Genomic DNA, 19,692 nt, shown 5'->3' on the forward strand with positions numbered 1-19,692 from the left:
AATCAAAAGATTCATCATTGGGAATCGAACCGGGGTGTGTACTGGGGCAGAAAACTATTCTACCACTAAACCATTGGTGCATTTTGTTTTAAGATTGTCTTATTTTTTATTTATACTCTTTAATTGTATTTTCGCATGAAAATAACCGACCAAAGTTGGTCGGTTTTATTAAAAAATAAAATTACCGATCAAAGTTGGTTAGTTTTTTAAAATGACCGGCCGAATTTACCGATCAAAGTTGGTCGATTTTTTTAGTATTAATTTTTATTTATTTTAATTGCAAAAACAGACCAAAGTTGGATTAGTGCTCCGGAAACACCAACCAAAGTGTAAAGCAAACTCTCTTTCTTATCTATCTTTTTATGTAAACTTTCTTGCTAGCACTACGTACACTTTTAATTTAAAACGTTTTAAACAAGCTTTATCATAACAGCACATTGACAATTAATTAACTTTTATTACGTACGTATTAATTTCTTGTACGATCAAAGTCTATCTTCTATAAAATCTCCTACATGCATATACACCAACCAGAATCACTTGCTCCGACTACTTAACCCTTATGTCATTGAAATACTATATATAGCTAGTTCAAATAAAATGTTCAAAATTCAACATGGAGCATCCATCACTCTCGGCACACACATTCAAAGTGTCTCCATAATCCGGCGACCCAAGGACATCGCCGGCAGTAGGAGTCATCGACGAACCACATCATCGGTAGCAAGTGATCAGTACTGGAGCAGGGCCATCGGTAACTGTGTACGGATACGTGCAGTGAATAATAGTACAAGAAATGTTATCGATGATGAGGTTTTTTCAACTGTAGAAAGTGAAGGAGAATCAATAGATGTGAAGGCAGTGGTTATGCTAAGGAAAAAGATGAAAGGGAAGATCTCAGATAAGATTATATTGGAGAGTGGATGGAATCAATTACAAAAGGAATAGACGTTGGTGGTGCAATGTTGATTCAGCTCGTTAGCGAAAATATTATTGATCCTGGTTAGCTTTTTCCATTCTAATTAAACAACTTGATGTCGGTTATATGTATGTATTTTTAATTTTGTACAATTACAGGAAAAAATCTTCCTTCAAATTTATAAGAATTTACCCCTCAATGATTGTTTTGCATAATGGAAGATGAGAAGATTAGACTTTATACACATGCTATATAGAAGTGAAATTTATTTGAAAGATAAAATAAATAGAACCTAAGACAATTAAATTTGATGGTTGTCAAACTAAAGCATTTTCGATCTTGTTTCGACCATTAGCTTGGTTGAAGATTTTAGAGAATATGAACTAGTTTTGTACAGAAAAGAAAAAAAAAGTAGTTTTGTTCTTCCAAATTGTCAAACGCCAACTTGAGTTAAACATGGTAGTACTCGGACAAATAATTTCTTGCCGTACTTATTTTTAATATTTGTTTATTATACATTTGTCCCAATTGAAATGTCATATCTCGCTTTTACATGCATTATTGATCTAGATTCTAGAGTAACATTAACGGTTGTTTGGTTCAGAAACAAGTTATGGAAAGATTATTATATAGGGATTAGTTATCCAAAAATTAATAATATAAAAATTATTTATATAGAGATTAATAATGTAGGAATTAGTTATGCAGAGATTAGTAATTCAAGAAACAATAGGAGTTATTTCTCATTGAATATTTAATTTTGAAGATCATGAGGTCGATCCAGACATCTTTGATATCATAAGAATTTAACAATTAGTCCTTTTCATTCTGAATGCTTCTTTTTCTTTCTGCCTTATGATTTGGTTTTGTGTTATTATAGGATCCTGTGGTAGGTGTATGAAAAGAGAGTCTTTTTTTGTTCTGTTGTTTAATTAGGAAAAAGAATTACCATTGCTTTCTTCCAACAGAAATATTTTTATAATTTAGAAGGGATAAAACTTTTGGGGAAGGATCTTAAATAATGTGTGTGTATATATATATATGTTCAATTTTCTTTCGCACAAAGCAAACTGTTTTTCAACCAAATACTAAGAAATAAAGTATAATTAGTTAATTTCTGCTAAAGCTGAAAAGCTACTCAAAGGTTTTTAACTTTTGCAAAAATTGAGGAACTTTTCTTTCTTGGTGTTAGTTGAATAACAGTTTTTGTTAACAAAATAAAAACCTAGTTTTACGAATTTTTACAGCAAACACCAAATTGTTCCAAATCCTCCTATCATCCCATCCAAAATGTTGTACTAATATTAAACTTACGAAAATCACTTCATTATTACACTAAGACAAAATCACAAAACATTTGTTAATCCAGTAGTAGACCTTGTACCTTGGGTGTCGCATAGGGTACACAGGAAGGACACTGTACTCATGGTGGGGAGATAGTGCAAGAGGATTTTAAGAAGAGAGATAGTTAGCCACTCTAATAAACAATAGCCGATAAAACGAATATTTTATGTACAATTTTCGGCTAGCGAATACTATATGTGCTGAAATTGGAATTTCAAGATTTCATTTAAGATAAGGTTCCTCTTTTGAAAGAAAATGGTACTTAGGGATATCATCAGTTTGTTTTTGATTAAGAGCATAGCAAAAGTTATCAACATTTGTAATTAACTCAGTACTCTCCTGAAATTTATATGAAAAGTTAAACCAAATTGGAATTAATATTAAGACTAGTCCAGAATTTGAAACCATAAATGTGCAGTATATATATACTACATATACATATCTCTAAATATTGTGATAAACCATAATGTGTATCTGTGTGTGTATTTGAGTTCGAGATAGTTTAATTTGCATTTAGTACCTAGTTGATTAGTGGGAAGCATCAGGGTATTGTTATTGGTACTTAGGGAGGTCTGGAGGTCAAGTATTAGGGTTGTAGGCTAGGGGGTAGTCGAGCTTTTTCTACTTCATACCGGGGGTGAGGCGAGTTTGATATGGTTGATCTTATATGGTTAGGGGTTAATGTTGAGTCCACACTATCCTTTCTGTTTATCATAGCCCCGAGCCTTAATTACTGGGTATAGTTATTGCTTGTCATCTATTTTATAGTTTTTATGCTTCTATTACTATTTCTATGGTTTCTGCTGACGGTGCTAATGAATTGTCTCTTGTTTATTTCCGTCTTCCTGAGCCGAGGGTCTATCGAAAACAACTTCTCTACCCCATCGGGTATGGGTAAGGTCTGCGTACATACTAGCCTCCCCAGACCCTACTTTGTGGGATTTTACTGGGTCGTTGTTGTTGTTGTTGATTAGTTGGAAATTGTAGTAAATACTTGCAGTTCTTTTCTTAGAGTTGTGCAATTCCTAACATTTGAATCTTTATTGTTCACAGATACCAAATCAGGGAAAATTTTAGAATGTTATACTGAGAGCTGGTTGCCCAAGGCATCAGACAACCCATCTATAGTTGAATACACTGCTAATTTCATAGTGCCAAGTGATTTTCGTCGTCCTGGAGCTATCATCCTCACCAATTTCCATGACAAAGAGGTGCACTTAGTGCAAATTGTAATTCATGGTTTTAGTGAAGGTCGAATAACCTTTCCTGCGAATACATGGATTCATTCTTGGAAGGACGATCCAGAGAGTAGAATTATCTTCAGAAATCAGGTTTATAACGAGGTTTTCTTACTATATTCTTGTTAGCTTTCGTACTGCTTAATGTATGCTGCTTCATCAGAAATGCTTCCTTTTTGTGACAGGCATATCTACCGCACCAAACGGCCCCTGGCATAAGGGTTCTTTGTCGTGAAGACTTGCTGAAGATTCGTGGTAATGGAAATGGTGAGAGGAAAAGACACGAACGCGTCTATGACTATGCCCTTTATAATGATTTGGGCGATCCTGACGAAAGCAGTGATCTGGCTCGACCTGTATTTGGTGGTGAGGAGAGACCTTATCCTAGGCGTTGTCGAACTGGGAGATCTTCAACTAAAACAGGTAGCTTTTGGCTTTTCTTTCATAATTCTACAGCGTTGTTTAGGCCTTAGGGCTTAGTTGTGTCAAATTGAACAGGATTTTCTTTGGGTAGACCAAGTTAATTTACTAGTTCTGCTTATAACCATCTCATATGGTGAGACTAATACACTCGCTAATGTGATTGGATGAGCATAGCTACCTAAGCATTTTCGAGACTAATACACTCGCTAACGTTTCTAGTCTGTGAATGTGAGCAGATCCATGTGCAGAGAGTATAGCTGAATCACCTCATCCAATTTATGTTCCTAGAGATGAAGCCTTTGAGGAAATTAAGGAGGATACACTTTCTACCAAAAGGTGGAACGGTCTCATGCACAACCTGATACCAGCTATTGTTGCTAAATTCTTGGGTCCAAATATTCCCTTCAACAGCTTTACAGACATAGACAAGCTATATATTGATGGTCTTTCTTCAAAAGACGAAAACCAAAAGGAGAATTGGATCAACCAAATACTTTCTGCTGGTGAAAGATTGCTCAAGTTTGAGATTCCTGTCATCAGGCGTAAGACGTTTCTTACTTTCTTTTTCTCTACTTTTTCTCTAATCCAAAGACTGAATATATTGATAGTTTTGTTGCATTATCTCTTGTCCTAAATCCGAGTCAACTATTAATGTTCCAAAATCGTCAAGTTTCCCTGGTTAACTTTTGTATCTATCTGCAGGAGATAGATTTGCTTGGCTACGAGACCATGAATTTGCACGCCAGACTTTGGCAGGGGTTAACCCTGTTAACATCGAACTACTTAAGGTAACAATAAATTTAAAAGAAGTGTGGGAGTCTGCTACTGCACTTTGCTTCCTTTGTCATTTGCTTAAACATGCCTCACTTTTCCACACAGGAACTTCCAATTCTCAGTAAACTTGATCCCCAAGTTTACGGTCCTCCTGAGTCAGCAATTACAAAGGCCCTAATAGAACCAGAGCTAAATGGAATGAAAATTGAGGAGGTAATCATTCTTTCGTCGATCTTTCTTGTTATGCTCTTCAGAATTTGAAAGCCTTTTGCTTTTCCCAAACTAGATTATCTTATGCAGACTAACGTTCTTTCATAATTAACTCCCAGACTAACACTCCTACTGCCATGTAGTATTAACTTCCAAGCTGAGTTTCTTGTTGCAAAAGTAAGCTTCAATTTGTTCATCATTACCAACTCAAATTCCTGCTCCATAGTTTATTGCACCCCAACCTCCGAACCAAATGTAGCCAACCTGGCCCTTGATTGTGATTCTCTTTTCCCTTTCTCAAGCAATTCATGTAAGCCCACCCCTAAAACTCTTCCCACTTTCTACAAGCTTTGGCTAAACTTTTTTCTAGAATATAGTGGTGGGAATTCAATGGACCTTTTGTTGGTTAAAATGAAGGAAAGTAAACAATCCATTACATGAGTACCTACGCTTTCTAGCACTTGACATACTACCTACGCTTCTGCTAGAAGCTTCAGTATTATTATGTTATCGTAGTTGGCAGAATTCGCAGGTTGATCTAACTGGTCTCTGTGGAAGAGCAAGAAGGGATTGAATATCACATCCAAAATAAATGAAGTTGGTGCTATCACAAATCTCTTGGTCTGATATACAATTTATTCTGATTATATTTCTGTCTTGTTAGGTTTGTAATCCTATTTTGACGCCAGGATAACTGTTATGATTAGGAGTTGAGGCGAAAATTTCCTTCCCCTAATATTTGAGACACTTCCTTTGTTCTTCTCGTCTCTCTCTCTCTCTCTCTGGCTCTCTCTATTTCTTGTTTCGTTGTCGTGAATTACTTGTTAATGCATATGGAAATCGTTTCCTCCCTTAATGAGAGGGGATACATCTTTTTCTGGAGTTTCATTTCATGGTAGTTTTAGTAGTAATATTGATATCACTATGTATATGTAATTCCAATCATAAACATTTTATGGAAGTATGGTCTTACAAAAATGTGCTTTCGTGTGCCGTTCTTGTTATATGCCTGGAGACTGCAAAATAGTCCGAGAGCTTCCATAAGAATGCCAATTCTTGAAGTGATATCCGACAGTGTCCCTTTGTACAAATAATGGTAAAAGTTAAGCTTTTGGGGATTGATTACTTATTTGAATCCTGCTCCAATTTTTTTTGTGCAGGCTATTGAGAACAAGAGACTGTTCATACTTGATCACCATGACATGTTTCTTCCAATTATTGAGAATATAAACTCTTTGCCAGGGAGAAAAGCTTATGCTTCCAGAACAGTTTTTTTTTTACACACCAACAGGTATTTTAAGACCAGTTATTATTGAACTCTCACTTCCTCCAACTCCTACTTCACCAAGGACCAATCGCATATTCACTCCTGGCCATGATGCTACAACTAGTTGGCTTTGGAAGCTAGCTAAAGCGCATGTTTGCTCCAATGACGCAACCATTTGTCAAATGGTTAATCATTGGTAAGAGTCAAGTCCTATTCACAAATTAATAGTTTCTTTTCTTATTTCAGTCTAAGTTGCTATTTATTTCTTATAAAACTAGCTAGAATTGATAACACCATATTACTTATCTAATAATGTAAGAGTATTTTCACATAAGCACACCCAACCCTGCACTTTTTGTCAAAATTAACTGCGCTATACTCTTCTGGGCTAGTGAGTTATGCCATTGAGGGGCATCGCAGAAATTACATTTTATTGATAAATAGGCTTGTGTTCAAACTAGAGTGATGAAGTGCTTAGAGAATATACATTTTGGTGTCAAATCAAGTGAAGTTCCATATGCATAACCAGATGTGTACCAAATGTTGCAGGATGAGAATTCATGCATGTGCAGAACCATACATTATTGCCACCCATAGGCAATTAAGTTCTATGCACCCAATTTACAAGCTGCTGCATCCTCATATGCGCTACACATTGCAAGTCAATGCTTTTTCTAGGAAAACTTTTATAAGTGCAAATGGAATTGTTGAGGCTCTCGACTGCGCAGGGAAGTATGGGGTGGAGCTAAGCTCTGCTGCCTACCAGAACCTATGGCGGTTCGATATGGAAGCATTGCCTGCTGATTTGGTTAAAAGGTAAACTGCTCTCATACATTTTCATGTCCTGCAAGTCGATTCTTGAAATTCCTGGGTTTTTTCTGCATTCTTACCCGTAATCTGATATGAAAAATGAACCTGAGGTAGGAATACTGCCAGAGAACTTATCATTTTGCAGTAGAAATATGCTAGTATTATATTTGTAACTACTCTAGCTAATGCATTGTGAAATCCCATAAATCACTGCCGTCTGTACGTTTTTTTCTTTCTTCTGATAATTAAGCAACATAATGACCAGGGGCATGGCTGTGGAAGATCCAGCAACACCATGTGGAGTGAAACTTGTAATTAAAGACTGCCCTTATGCCGCAGATGGACTACTCTTATATTCTGCAATAAAAGAACTTGTCGAGTCCTATGTGGAGCGCTATTATTCTGAGCCTGATTCTGTCATGTCAGATGTTGAGCTCCAAGGGTGGTGGAATGAGATCAAGAACAAGGGACACCCTGATAAGAAAGATGAGCCTTGGTGGCCAAACCTTATTACTAAAGAAGACTTATCTGGCATTCGTACCACAATGATTTGGGTTGTTTCTGGTAACCATGCAGCTATAAACTTCGGACAGTATCCGTTGGGGGGCTACGTGCTGCATCGTCCCACCTTAATGCGGAAACTCATTCCACAAGAAGAAGAGCCTGAGTACAAGCAATTTCTTCTTGACCCCGAACAAACGTTTCTGTCATCTTTACCTACTCAATTTCAGACAACCAAGTTGTTAGCCGTTCACGATGCTGTGTCGGACACATTCTCCAGACGAGGAATACTTGCCTCAGCTGCAACAGCTTCACAGCTTCTTAAACAATGATTGAAAAGTAATAGAAATGTACGAACGATTCTCTGCAAGATTGGTGGAGATTCAGCAGACAATAAAAGAGAGAAAAGAGGATGCAACTCTTATAAACCGGTGTGGTGCTGGTACTGCTCCCTATGAGCTGCTTATACCCTCATCATTAGGTCCTGGTGTAACTGGTAGGGGTGTTCCTAACAGCATCACTAACTGACCAAGTTCGTTTGCTTATTCATGCTTTACTTTTGCTTAACTGGTAATTTTTCTTTTGCAGCTTTTTGTGTTATTGGTTGGTATGTTATTTCTGGAAGTCTGATAGTGTGCTCTGTGCAGTACTAATAACCTTAATTTCATGGTAGCATAAAGAAATTATGAAAAATAAATGACAAGTTTTAGTATATATGATTGGAATCTGCTATATGAATCTTCTGTATCCATTCTGTTACTTTTTGGCAACAGTCTGCATAAAGAAAAAGTTCTAAACTGATGATGTCCATCTCATTGAAGAAGTATTAGGCATGTGCCTAATAAGAGTTTTCTTTGGTTTGGTAGCCAACCTTGTTGACTTGGTTTGGTTGGTAGCCAACCTTGTTGAATTTCTTTGGTTTGGTAGCCAACTTTGTTGAAGTGAAAAATGTGTGTAAATTGTCAAATATTGTAGGCTTTAGAGGGTGAAGCTTTGGCTATAAAAGGAGAGCTTCAACTCTCATTTCTTCACACCAACAAAGAGAGAAAGAAAGAGTGAGGTTTCACAGACAAGGTATAAGAAAATAGTCTGTGAGGAAAATAGAGAGTGAGCGATATTGTAGTGAGGTGGGAATATCAAAAGAGGGTTATTTCTTTTGAGTGTTGTAGTGGTCTTTGGAGTATTTACCTCCGACCTACAAAGTGTAAAATTCCTTACTATAGTGATATCAGTTGCTCCTCTCGGGGTCGTGGTTTTTTTCCCTTATTCAGAAGGGTTTTCCACGTAAAAATCTTGGTGTCATTGTTACTCTTTTATTCTTGTTAATTACCGTATCTCGGTGCTACATTATTATTCCGCTTTATTACCGTGAATATTATTTTGGTAAGGGGTTTATTCCCAACAACTGGTATCAGAGCACAGGTGCTGCTCGTTCACTGAAATACTATTCACTGTCGGTAGTACTATACTTGGTGAAAAATAAAAATGTCCGGAGTAAAGTACGAGGTAGCAAAATTCAATGGAGATAACGGTTTCTCAACATGGCAAAGAAGGATGAGAGATCTGCTCATCCAACAAGGATTACACAAGGTTCTAGATGTTGATTCCAAAAAGCCTGATACCATGAAAGCTGAGGATTGGGCTGACTTGGATGAAAGAGCTGCTAGTGCAATTAGGTTGCACTTATCAGATGATGTGGTAAATAACATCATTGATGAAGACACTGCACGAGGAATTTGGACAAGGTTGGAAAGCCTATACATGTCCAAAACGCTGACAAATAAATTGTACCTGAAGAAGCAGTTATACGCCCTACACATGAGTGAAGGTACGAATTTTTTGTCACATTTAAATGTGTTTAACGGACTAATCACACAGCTTGCCAACCTCGGAGTGAAAATCGAGGAAGAAGATAAAGCCATCTTGCTATTGAACTCGTTGCCATCTTCGTACGATAACTTGGCAACAACCATCCTGCACGGTAAGACTACTATTGAGTTGAAAGATGTCACATCGGCTCTTCTACTCAATGAGAAGATGAGAAAGAAGCCTGAAAATCAAGGACAGGCTCTCATCACAGAAGGTAGAGGCAGGAGTTATCAAAGGAGTTCGAACAACTATGGTAGATCCGGAGCTCGTGGGAAGTCAAAGAACCGATCCAAATCAAGAGTCAGAAATTGCTACAACTGTAATCAACCAGGTCACTTCAAAAGAGATTGCCCAAATCCAAGGAAGGGCAAAGGTGAAACCAGTGGCCAGAAGAATGACGACAACACAGCCGCCATGGTGCAAAATAATGATAATGTTGTCCTCTTTATAAATGAGGAAGAGGAATGCATGCACCTGTCAGGTTCAGAGTCGGAATGGGTGGTTGACACAGCGGCATCTCACCATGCCACACCGGTAAGAGACCTTTTTTGCAGATATGTAGCAGGTGATTTCGGCACAGTGAAAATGGGTAACACAAGTTACTCAAAGATTGCGGGGATTGGTGACATTTGTATCAAGACAAATGTCGGATGCACATTGGTTCTAAAGGATGTGCGGCATGTACCTGATTTACGGATGAACTTGATCTCGGGAATTGCTTTAGACCGAGATGGATATGAGAGCTATTTTGCAAATCAAAAGTGGAGACTCACTAAGGGATCATTGGTGATTGCAAAGGGAGTTGCTCGTTGCACGTTGTACAGGACAAATGCAGAAATATGCCAAGGTGAATTGAACGCGGCACAAGATGAGATTTCTGTAGATTTGTGGCACAAAAGAATGGGTCATATGAGCGAGAAGGGATTGCAGATTCTTGCCAAGAAATCACTCATTTCTTATGCCAAAGGTACAACGGTAAAACCTTGTGACTACTGTTTATTTGGTAAGCAGCATAGAGTCTCATTTCAGACATCGTCTGAAAGAAAATTGAATATACTTGATTTAGTATATTCTGATGTTTGCGGCCCAATGGAAATTGAATCAATGGGCGGTAACAAATATTTTGTTACTTTTATTGATGATGCTTCACGAAAATTATGGGTTTATATTTTGAAAACCAAAGATCAGGTGTTTCAAGTTTTCCAGAAGTTTCATGCTCTAGTAGAAAGGGAGACGGGTCGAAAGCTAAAGCGTCTCCGAAGTGACAATGGAGGTGAGTACACTTCAAGGGAATTTGAAGAGTATTGTTCAAGTCATGGGATCATACATGAAAAGACAGTTCCTGGAACCCCACAGCACAATGGCGTAGCCGAGAGGATGAACCGCACCATTGTGGAGAAGGTGAGAAGCATGCTCAGAATGGCTAAACTGCCTAAGTCATTCTGGGGTGAAGCAGTTCAGACAGCCTGTTACCTGATCAATAGGAGTCCATCAGTTCCGTTGGCGTTTGAAATCCCAGAGAGAGTCTGGACCAACAAGGAGGTGTCCTACTCGCATCTGAAGGTGTTCGGTTGCAGAGCTTTTGCACATGTACCAAAAGAGCAGAGAACAAAGCTGGATGATAAATCTATTCCCTGCATATTTATCGGATATGGAGATGAAGAGTTCGGGTACAGACTGTGGGATCCTGTAAAGATGAAGGTCATCAGAAGCAGAGATGTAGTCTTCCGAGAAAGTGAAGTTGGAACTGCTGCTGATATATTAGAAAAGGCGAAGAATGGTATAATTCCTAACTTTGTTACTATTCCTTCTACTTCTAACAATCCCACAAGTGCAGAAAGTACAACCGACGAGGTTGTCGAGCAGGTGGAGCAACCTGGTGAGGTTATTGAGCAGGGGGAGCAACTTGATGAAGGTGTCGAGGAAGTGGAGTACCCCACTCAGGGAGAAGGACAACCTCAACCTCTGAGGAGATCAGAGAGGCCAAGGGTAGAGTCACGCAGGTACCCTTCCACAGAGTATGTCCTCATCAGTGATGAGGGGGAGCCAGAAAGTCTTAAGGAGGTGTTGTCCCATCCAGAAAAGAACCAGTGGATGAAAGCTATGCAAGAAGAGATGGAATCTCTCCAGAAAAATGGCACATACAAGCTGGTTGAACTTCCAAAGGGTAAAAGACCACTCAAATGCAAATGGGTCTTTAAACTCAAGAAAGATGGAGATGGCAAGCTGGTCAGATACAAAGCTCGATTGGTGGTTAAAGGCTTCGAACAGAAGAAAGGTATTGATTTTGACGAAATTTTCTCCCCCGTTGTTAAAATGACTTCTATTCGAACAATTTTGAGCTTAGCAGCTAGCCTAGATCTTGAAGTGGAGCAGTTGGATGTGAAAACTGCATTTCTTCATGGAGATTTGGAAGAGGAGATTTATATGGAGCAACCAGAAGGATTTGAAGTAGCTGGAAAGAAACACATGGTGTGCAAATTGAATAAGAGTCTTTATGGATTGAAGCAAGCACCAAGGCAGTGGTACATGAAGTTTGATTCATTCATGAAAAGTCAAACATACCTAAAGACCTATTCTGATCCATGTGTATACTTCAAAAGATTTTCTGAGAATAACTTTATTATATTGTTGTTGTATGTGGATGACATGTTAATTGTAGGAAAAGACAAGGGGTTGATAGCAAAGTTGAAAGGAGATCTGTCCAAGTCATTTGATATGAAGGACTTGGGCCCAGCACAACAAATTCTAGGGATGAAGATAGTTCGAGAGAGAACAAGTAGAAAGTTGTGGCTATCTCAGGAGAAGTACATTGAACGTGTACTAGAACGCTTCAACATGAAGAATGCTAAGCCAGTCAGCACACCTCTTGTTGGTCATCTAAAGTTGAGTAAGAAGATGTGTCCTACAACAGTGGAGGAGAAAGGGAACATGGCTAAAGTTCCTTATGCTTCAGCAGTCGGAAGCTTGATGTATGCAATGGTATGTACTAGACCTGATATTGCTCACGCAGTTGGTGTTGTCAGCAGGTTTCTTGAAAATCCTGGAAAGGAACATTGGGAAGCAGTCAAGTGGATACTCAGGTACCTGAGAGGTACCACGGGAGATTGTTTGTGCTTTGGAGGATCTGATCCAATCTTGAAGGGCTATACAGATGCTGATATGGCAGGTGACATTGACAACAGAAAATCCAGTACTGGATATTTGTTTACATTTTCAGGGGAGCTATATCATGGCAGTCTAAGTTGCAAAAGTGCGTTGCACTTTCAACAACTGAAGCAGAGTACATTGCTGCTACAGAAACTGGCAAGGAGATGATATGGCTCAAGCGATTCCTTCAAGAGCTTGGATTGCATCAGAAGGAGTATGTCGTCTATTGTGACAGTCAAAGTGCAATAGACCTTAGCAAGAACTCTATGTACCATGCAAGGACCAAACACATTGATGTGAGATATCATTGGATTCGAGAAATGGTAGATGATGAATCTCTAAAAGTCTTGAAGATTTCTACAAATGAGAATCCCGCAGATATGCTGACCAAGGTGGTACCAAGGAACAAGTTCGAGCTATGCAAAGAACTTGTCGGCATGCATTCAAACTAGAAGACAGTGCTACCTCCTCTGGATGAATGAGACTGGAGGGGAGATTGATGATGTCCATCTCATTGAAGAAGTATTAGGCATGTGCCTAATAAGAGTTTTCTTTGGTTTGGTAGCCAACCTTGTTGACTTGGTTTGGTTGGTAGCCAACCTTGTTGAATTTCTTTGGTTTGGTAGCCAACTTTGTTGAAGTGAAAAATGTGTGTAAATTGTCAAATATTGTAGGCTTTAGAGGGTGAAGCTTTGGCTATAAAAGGAGAGCTTCAACTCTCATTTCTTCACACCAACAAAGAGAGAAAGAAAGAGTGAGGTTTCACAGACAAGGTATAAGAAAATAGTCTGTGAGGAAAATAGAGAGTGAGCGATATTGTAGTGAGGTGGGAATATCAAAAGAGGGTTATTTCTTTTGAGTGTTGTAGTGGTCTTTGGAGTATTTACCTCCGACCTACAAAGTGTAAAATTCCTTACTATAGTGATATCAGTTGCTCCTCTCGGGGTCGTGGTTTTTTTCCCTTATTCAGAAGGGTTTTCCACGTAAAAATCTTGGTGTCATTGTTACTCTTTTATTCTTGTTAATTACCGTATCTCGGTGCTACATTATTATTCCGCTTTATTACCGTGAATATTATTTTGGTAAGGGGTTTATTCCCAACATAAACAACTAGATGCTTGTAAGAGGAGTAGGCATAATTTTTTGAAAAGAAAAAGACCAAAAAAAAAAAGTTTAAAAGAAAATGATGCACAAGAAAGTTTTTATAGCATTTTCTTGGCCGCCTCAATGGAAGTAATTCTAGTATAATTCCTACGAGTAATTAGAGGCGTATCTAGAATTTTAAGAGGATATCTCTATCATTATAGACGTTTGGTTTGGTTATATAATTTTTACGGTGATAACAAGTTGACAAGTAAACTATAATTAATATTATTATAACCAACGAGCATCATTCATTTTATAATTGTCGTCGCAAGTTTTTATATTTTGATAACGATAAATAATAGTAGCATCATTGAATACCTTATGCTTTATATAGCAAACTAAACAGCCAGTCATAAATTCTTCATCCATCCTATTACATGGATCATTTATATGTGCTTCATTTGTGAGAATTCTCTTTCCATGCTTGTAGTAGCAATAGGTAAAATCAAAGCAGCTTAAAAGCAAATAAACAAGTGACCAGATCTGATCTAGTTCTATCTCTGCCATTACTCTAGTAAGATACTTTATCCCATTCAATTTTAATTAGAACCTTGCTATCACACTTTTGAGTATAGACAATAAAACTATTTTGGAAGCTGAATTCCGGAAGCTTGTTATCACCTAACGCACTAGGATAAAACTCAGCCAACTTTATCTATTTATTCTTGTAAAAATTAATAAAAAAAAAATCGGACTTAAACTAGTCATAACAAAAAGTAAGCTACTAGTCGTACAAAATAATTATTAGAATCCTGAAGTTGCAAATCAATAACGGCATAAAAATCTTCCACAAAGCAATGCGAATATGAAACATTGGACCTCTTAGCTTAGATTTTCCAAATAAAAGAAAAATACAAGAAATAATAAAAAGGAGAGAGATTGATAAAAAATTAGGAAGAGGCGAAACCTTTGATCTTAAAGCCTTCGACAATTTGCTAATTTGTTGAAGAACTATGTCGAGATTCGAGGGCAGGCTCTTGAAGACTCCAATATAAAGAGCGTGTTTGAGAATGAGTATTTCTGTTTTATTTTATTTTATCGGTATTTTGTGTCATGACCCAAAATTCCATCAAATCGTAATGGAACCTAATCCAACCTGGTAGGTAAGCTAACTAACACATATTGTCATCCAAACCGGATATCATCAATAAAATAAATTAGAATGTGAAAATATACTCAACTAATCCCAAGAACTGGTGGTACAAGTCATAAGCGACTAAAATTTGAATCACTATGTGGGCAAGAAGAAATATATAATCTGTTTCGAAGTTATATGAACAGAAAGACAAGTCCTACACTACGATGAACAAGATGATAGTAGATGGCTGGAACGCTATAGTCTTCAACACTCGTCCCAGAACTCCGCAGCTGCTTAGCTTCAAATATCTACACGTAAGGTGCAGAAGTGTAGTATGAGTACAACCAATCAACACTCAATAAATATTTTGATTAACCTCGATAAAGTAATGACAAGATTTTTATATCAAAAGATACTCACTTTATAAACTTGTGCAAGTAATAGGCAGGAAAGCAAAACAAGAGAATTAACGAATAATGATGAAGGATCAAATAAGAGAAATAACATGCATGTTTTTCAAACATAACAGCCAAACTTTTCTCAATAACTTTAGTATGTGATAAAGAAACGATAACCATAAAATAACATAAGCTATATCCACAAATCCGGATAACAAAAGGAATGTGTATATAAGATAGGAATTTTTACATTCGTATATGAAACCTTATTACCCTCAATGTTTAAGGTTTGATATAATTACATTTAGTATATTAAATTACCAATTCTATACCATAGTGTATTTTAAGGGTACAATTAATGCAGCGTATATCCCTCCTTAATTCAAGGTACCGTATATCCCACCCCTCCCACGTTTCTCTCTCCCAAATCCTCACCCACGTTTTACTCAAACACACATTCTTTTTACCCCTTTCCCTCTTCTAAAACCGCAGAAACATCGTTAACCCACCATTAAAGTTCAATTTAAATTTTTTTCGTCTACATTCAGTGAAAAAATGCTATGTCTTTTATGCCCAAACCCCACACCCTACACTGGAAAGGGATCTCGGTTGGTAGCCTCGGGTTACAAAAACTTTATAAATGGCAATTTCTTTTACTGCAGAGTAACTTTTAGTATGTACTTCTGTTTCATGCAAACCAATTGACTTAGTTGGCTAGTCAAGATCTAAAGAGCTCCTTGTTTCCAACTTTTTTTTTAATTTAATATATGACCACCGACTCCTTTTGGTTATTTGCCATTTGTTTAACTAGAAAGAATTTCTCTGGCAATTGTTTTTATTTTTATTTCTTTAGGGGTGTGGATGTTGATTTTTAAAGTTAAAACGGATTTTCGACATAATTGCGTCTTTTGCAGAAGATTTGTAGAAATTTTAGTCGTTTTTGATTTGTGAAAACAGAAAACAAAGCATCTACAATCAGAATACAAATAATCTACAATTTATCTACAAAATATCTACAAACTGGGTACATTGAATTTTAATATCCCAATTCCCATTTCAATTGTAGCATAATTGAGATTTTCGACATAATTGCGTTTTTTGCAGAAGATTTGTAGAAGTTTTAGTCGTTTTTGATTTGTGAAAACAGAAAATAAAGCATCTACAATTAGAATACAAATAATCTACAATTTATCTACAAAATGGGTACATTGAATTTTAATATCCCAATTCCCATTCGATTATAGTTTAATTGGAATTTTCGATATAATTGCATTGCAAAAGATTTGTAGAAGTTTTAGTCGTTTTTGATTTGTGAAAACAAAAAACAAAGTATCTACAATCATAATATAAATAATCTACAATTCATTTACAAAATATCTACAAACTGAGTATATTGAATTTTAATATCCCAATTCCCATTCGATTGCAGTTTAATTGGGATTTTCGACTAGACATAATCTTAAAGATTCATTATTGTATTCTCAATTATAGATTGAGGGAAATATGTTAGAAAGCTACATCAAGTACTTTGTCGAGTTTGAAAAATACTACCTAGTGACATCAACTATTAGATTTGTCAACTTATTATTTTTCATGGAAAAAAATATAACGATATTTTCAGCTACAAGTTTAAGTGAGACTATAAGCAGAAAGATTAGGTGAAAATAGGAACAATTTTCAAAAGCCGGTCTCATACTCTGTCTCTCTGATTATTCACGTCATTTGATCTCTCAAAGAGAAAAAAAATAATTAGAGATATCTAAATAAGGAATTTTAATGCTACAATGATTTCTTATTTAATGAAATAATATTTACTTCCATAATTGTAGCGCGCCTAAATAGGAATATTTAGAAGAATATTTAGTTCCAGATTTGTAGCGCGCCTAATTAGGAAGGAATCAGCTCCTAATAATTGATATTTAATGAATGGTATAATATTTGTAGAATAATTGTGAACATGGCGGGTAAATATGAAACTATGCACATTTTGATAATAAGGTTTCATATATGGTATAGGAAGAAAAAAATCCACTTATGAGAAATTTGTTGAAACGGCAATATGATTATCAATTGGAAGTTCAGTGAAGTTGATGGAATATAAAATAGTACCATATAATAACTAGACTTCATGCATTTATCTTATCCTCACCAAGCATATGTATAACAACACCAAATAAGGTACAATGCGTATAGCTAACAGAAATAATAAGCTAGAAGGTATGGCACGACCCAAAATCCTAACCAAATGGGACCGTGATGGCTCCGAACACTTCTTGCTCAGAAAATACGAAAGAATTGCAATAAATTATTGGCCGCAGGATAATAACATAGTGTAAAAGAAATTCAGAGATAAACATAATAAGTCTAATACCAACATCTAACGTAAACCATCCCAAGATATAAAGTCACAAGTACATGAGCTTCTAGAGTTTACTAAATACATTATCTTGAAGGAAACAGTACAACGAAAATAGAAGATGACTCTAACGCCTGCGAACAAAATGCTACTCTACCTCAAATCACCTGACTGGTATCCTCTAAGCACCTCTCGAAACTTAGCTGGTACCAATATTCAGATCTGCACAAGAAGTACAAAAGTATAGAATAAGCACAACCGACCCAATGTTATATATCAAGAAATAACAAAATAGTCGGTAAAATATTAAGTGTAACAATGGGATAATAACATGTAAAAGGAGTAACAAATACACAAGTAAAGGGGCATAAAAAGCGAAAATAAAGTAATGTGTCAATGTGTAAGCCTCAACTCGTAGTTTTACAACAACTCTGAGCAATCTTTCAAAAGTAAATAACGAAGCCACAAAACCAAGTTCACATTTCGAATTTCAAAGTAAGGAGCAATGAAATCAGTAAAACGATACGGCATCACCATTCGTGCTTTTACTCTCATCCTCACAACATAATATAATTGCAAACACGGAAAATACCCTTCATTCATATCCTCACTTTCATTCAAGCACGGAAACACTCTTTGTATAATGATATCAATATATGAATAAGGCACGAAAATACTCTTCGTACACAATTACTCTTCCTCACAAGCACGACAACACCCTTCGTGCATTTCACTCTTCCTCACCAAGCATCACATATAACAAAATACCAAAAAAGATAGGAAGCATATTCACCATCAACAATAGTATTTGAGTATGACTTTTCATACGAGGAATTACCAATAATTTGGTACCAACAACCAATCAACAATTCAACGATCTCAACACTTGACATCTCAATAATATCAACATAGAAAATAATATAAATACGAGAAATTAAAGAATTATACAATCTATCTAAGCATGGAAGACATAATACACAAGTAACATGACATAAATAAGGTTAATTTTACATGCATGCTTATCCCATGGACAACACATATACACCCATCATCTTGGATATACGCCGCTTCTAACACATAGATCACATAGCAAATTGACTAACCAAGGCACTTACCTCCTTATAGAACACAATCAACAATCCAACATGATTTTTCCTTTTAAAAAAAGCCTCCAAACCACCCGTATCTAGTCAATTATTGTTCAAACAAGTCAAAACAAGCTTTAGAAACTACCATCGAATAAAAAAGGTTCAATCTTTAATATAATTGAAAAAGTCAATCCATGCCAACGTGGTCGAAGTCCGAAATTAAGACTGAATCCTGATGTCCCATTTACCCTCGAGCCTGGATATGTGATTTGTTTCTAAATCTGACCTCAATTTGAGGTCTAAATCAGAGTTTTACAAAATCCTTGAGTTCTACCCAAAACTGCAAATTTCTACTATATAAATCTTAGATCTGATAATGAAATTTATGAAAAAGTAATGAAAATTGAATGAAACAAGTTGAAGTTACTAACCTATGAAGTTGGGAAGAAATTGCTCTCCAACAATTACTTCTATGGAGTCTAGGTTTCAAAAATGGTGGAAAATGAGCTAAGTCCCGAAATTCCCAACATTTACCAAAATGCAGATATTGCAAATGCAAACTCTTGTTTGCAATTTTGATGTTCATAAAAGTGAACCACTATTCGAAAAATCGAACAGTGTCTGAGCCCCATAGAAATTAAAGCTAGTACTAAGAAAAAGGGTCTTCACACCTATGAAGGGCGTGATGCAATTTGGGAAGAGGGGAAGTTGACCCCGAGTTTTATTGGCCCATTTGAGATCTTGGAGAGAGTTGGTGAGGTTGCTTATAGGCTTGAATTGCCTCCTAACATTGCAGGGCTACATCCGGCATTTCATATTTTCATGCTTCGAAAGTACCATGAAGATAGGGCACATGTTTTAGACTTCAACATGTGCAACTTGATGAGAATTTGGCCTATGAGAAAGAGCCCATGGCTGTTCTAGACTGCCAGGTTCGGAAGTTGAGATCTAAAGATATTCCTTTTGTGAAAGTACATTGGAGAGGTCAGCCGATTAAGAAGGCTACTTGGGAGTCCGACTACGATATGAGAATTCAATATCCACACCTTTTTACTAATCCAGGTACCTTCTATCCGTTCGAAGATGAACGTTTCTTTTAGAGGTAGAGAATGTAACGACCT

At 36.7% G+C, this 19,692-nt stretch overlaps 1 pseudogene; it reads left to right on the top strand.

Annotated features, from left to right (window-relative positions):
* The first annotated feature begins 539 nt into the window (after positions 1–539).
* Positions 540–8,175, top strand: LOC107793150 (lipoxygenase 6, chloroplastic-like; annotated as a pseudogene).
* Positions 8,176–19,692: the final 11,517 nt, after the last annotated feature.

The sequence above is a fragment of the Nicotiana tabacum genome, chromosome 5 (assembly GCF_000715075.1).
Source record: "Nicotiana tabacum cultivar K326 chromosome 5, ASM71507v2, whole genome shotgun sequence".
Classification (NCBI taxonomy): domain Eukaryota; kingdom Viridiplantae; phylum Streptophyta; class Magnoliopsida; order Solanales; family Solanaceae; genus Nicotiana; species Nicotiana tabacum.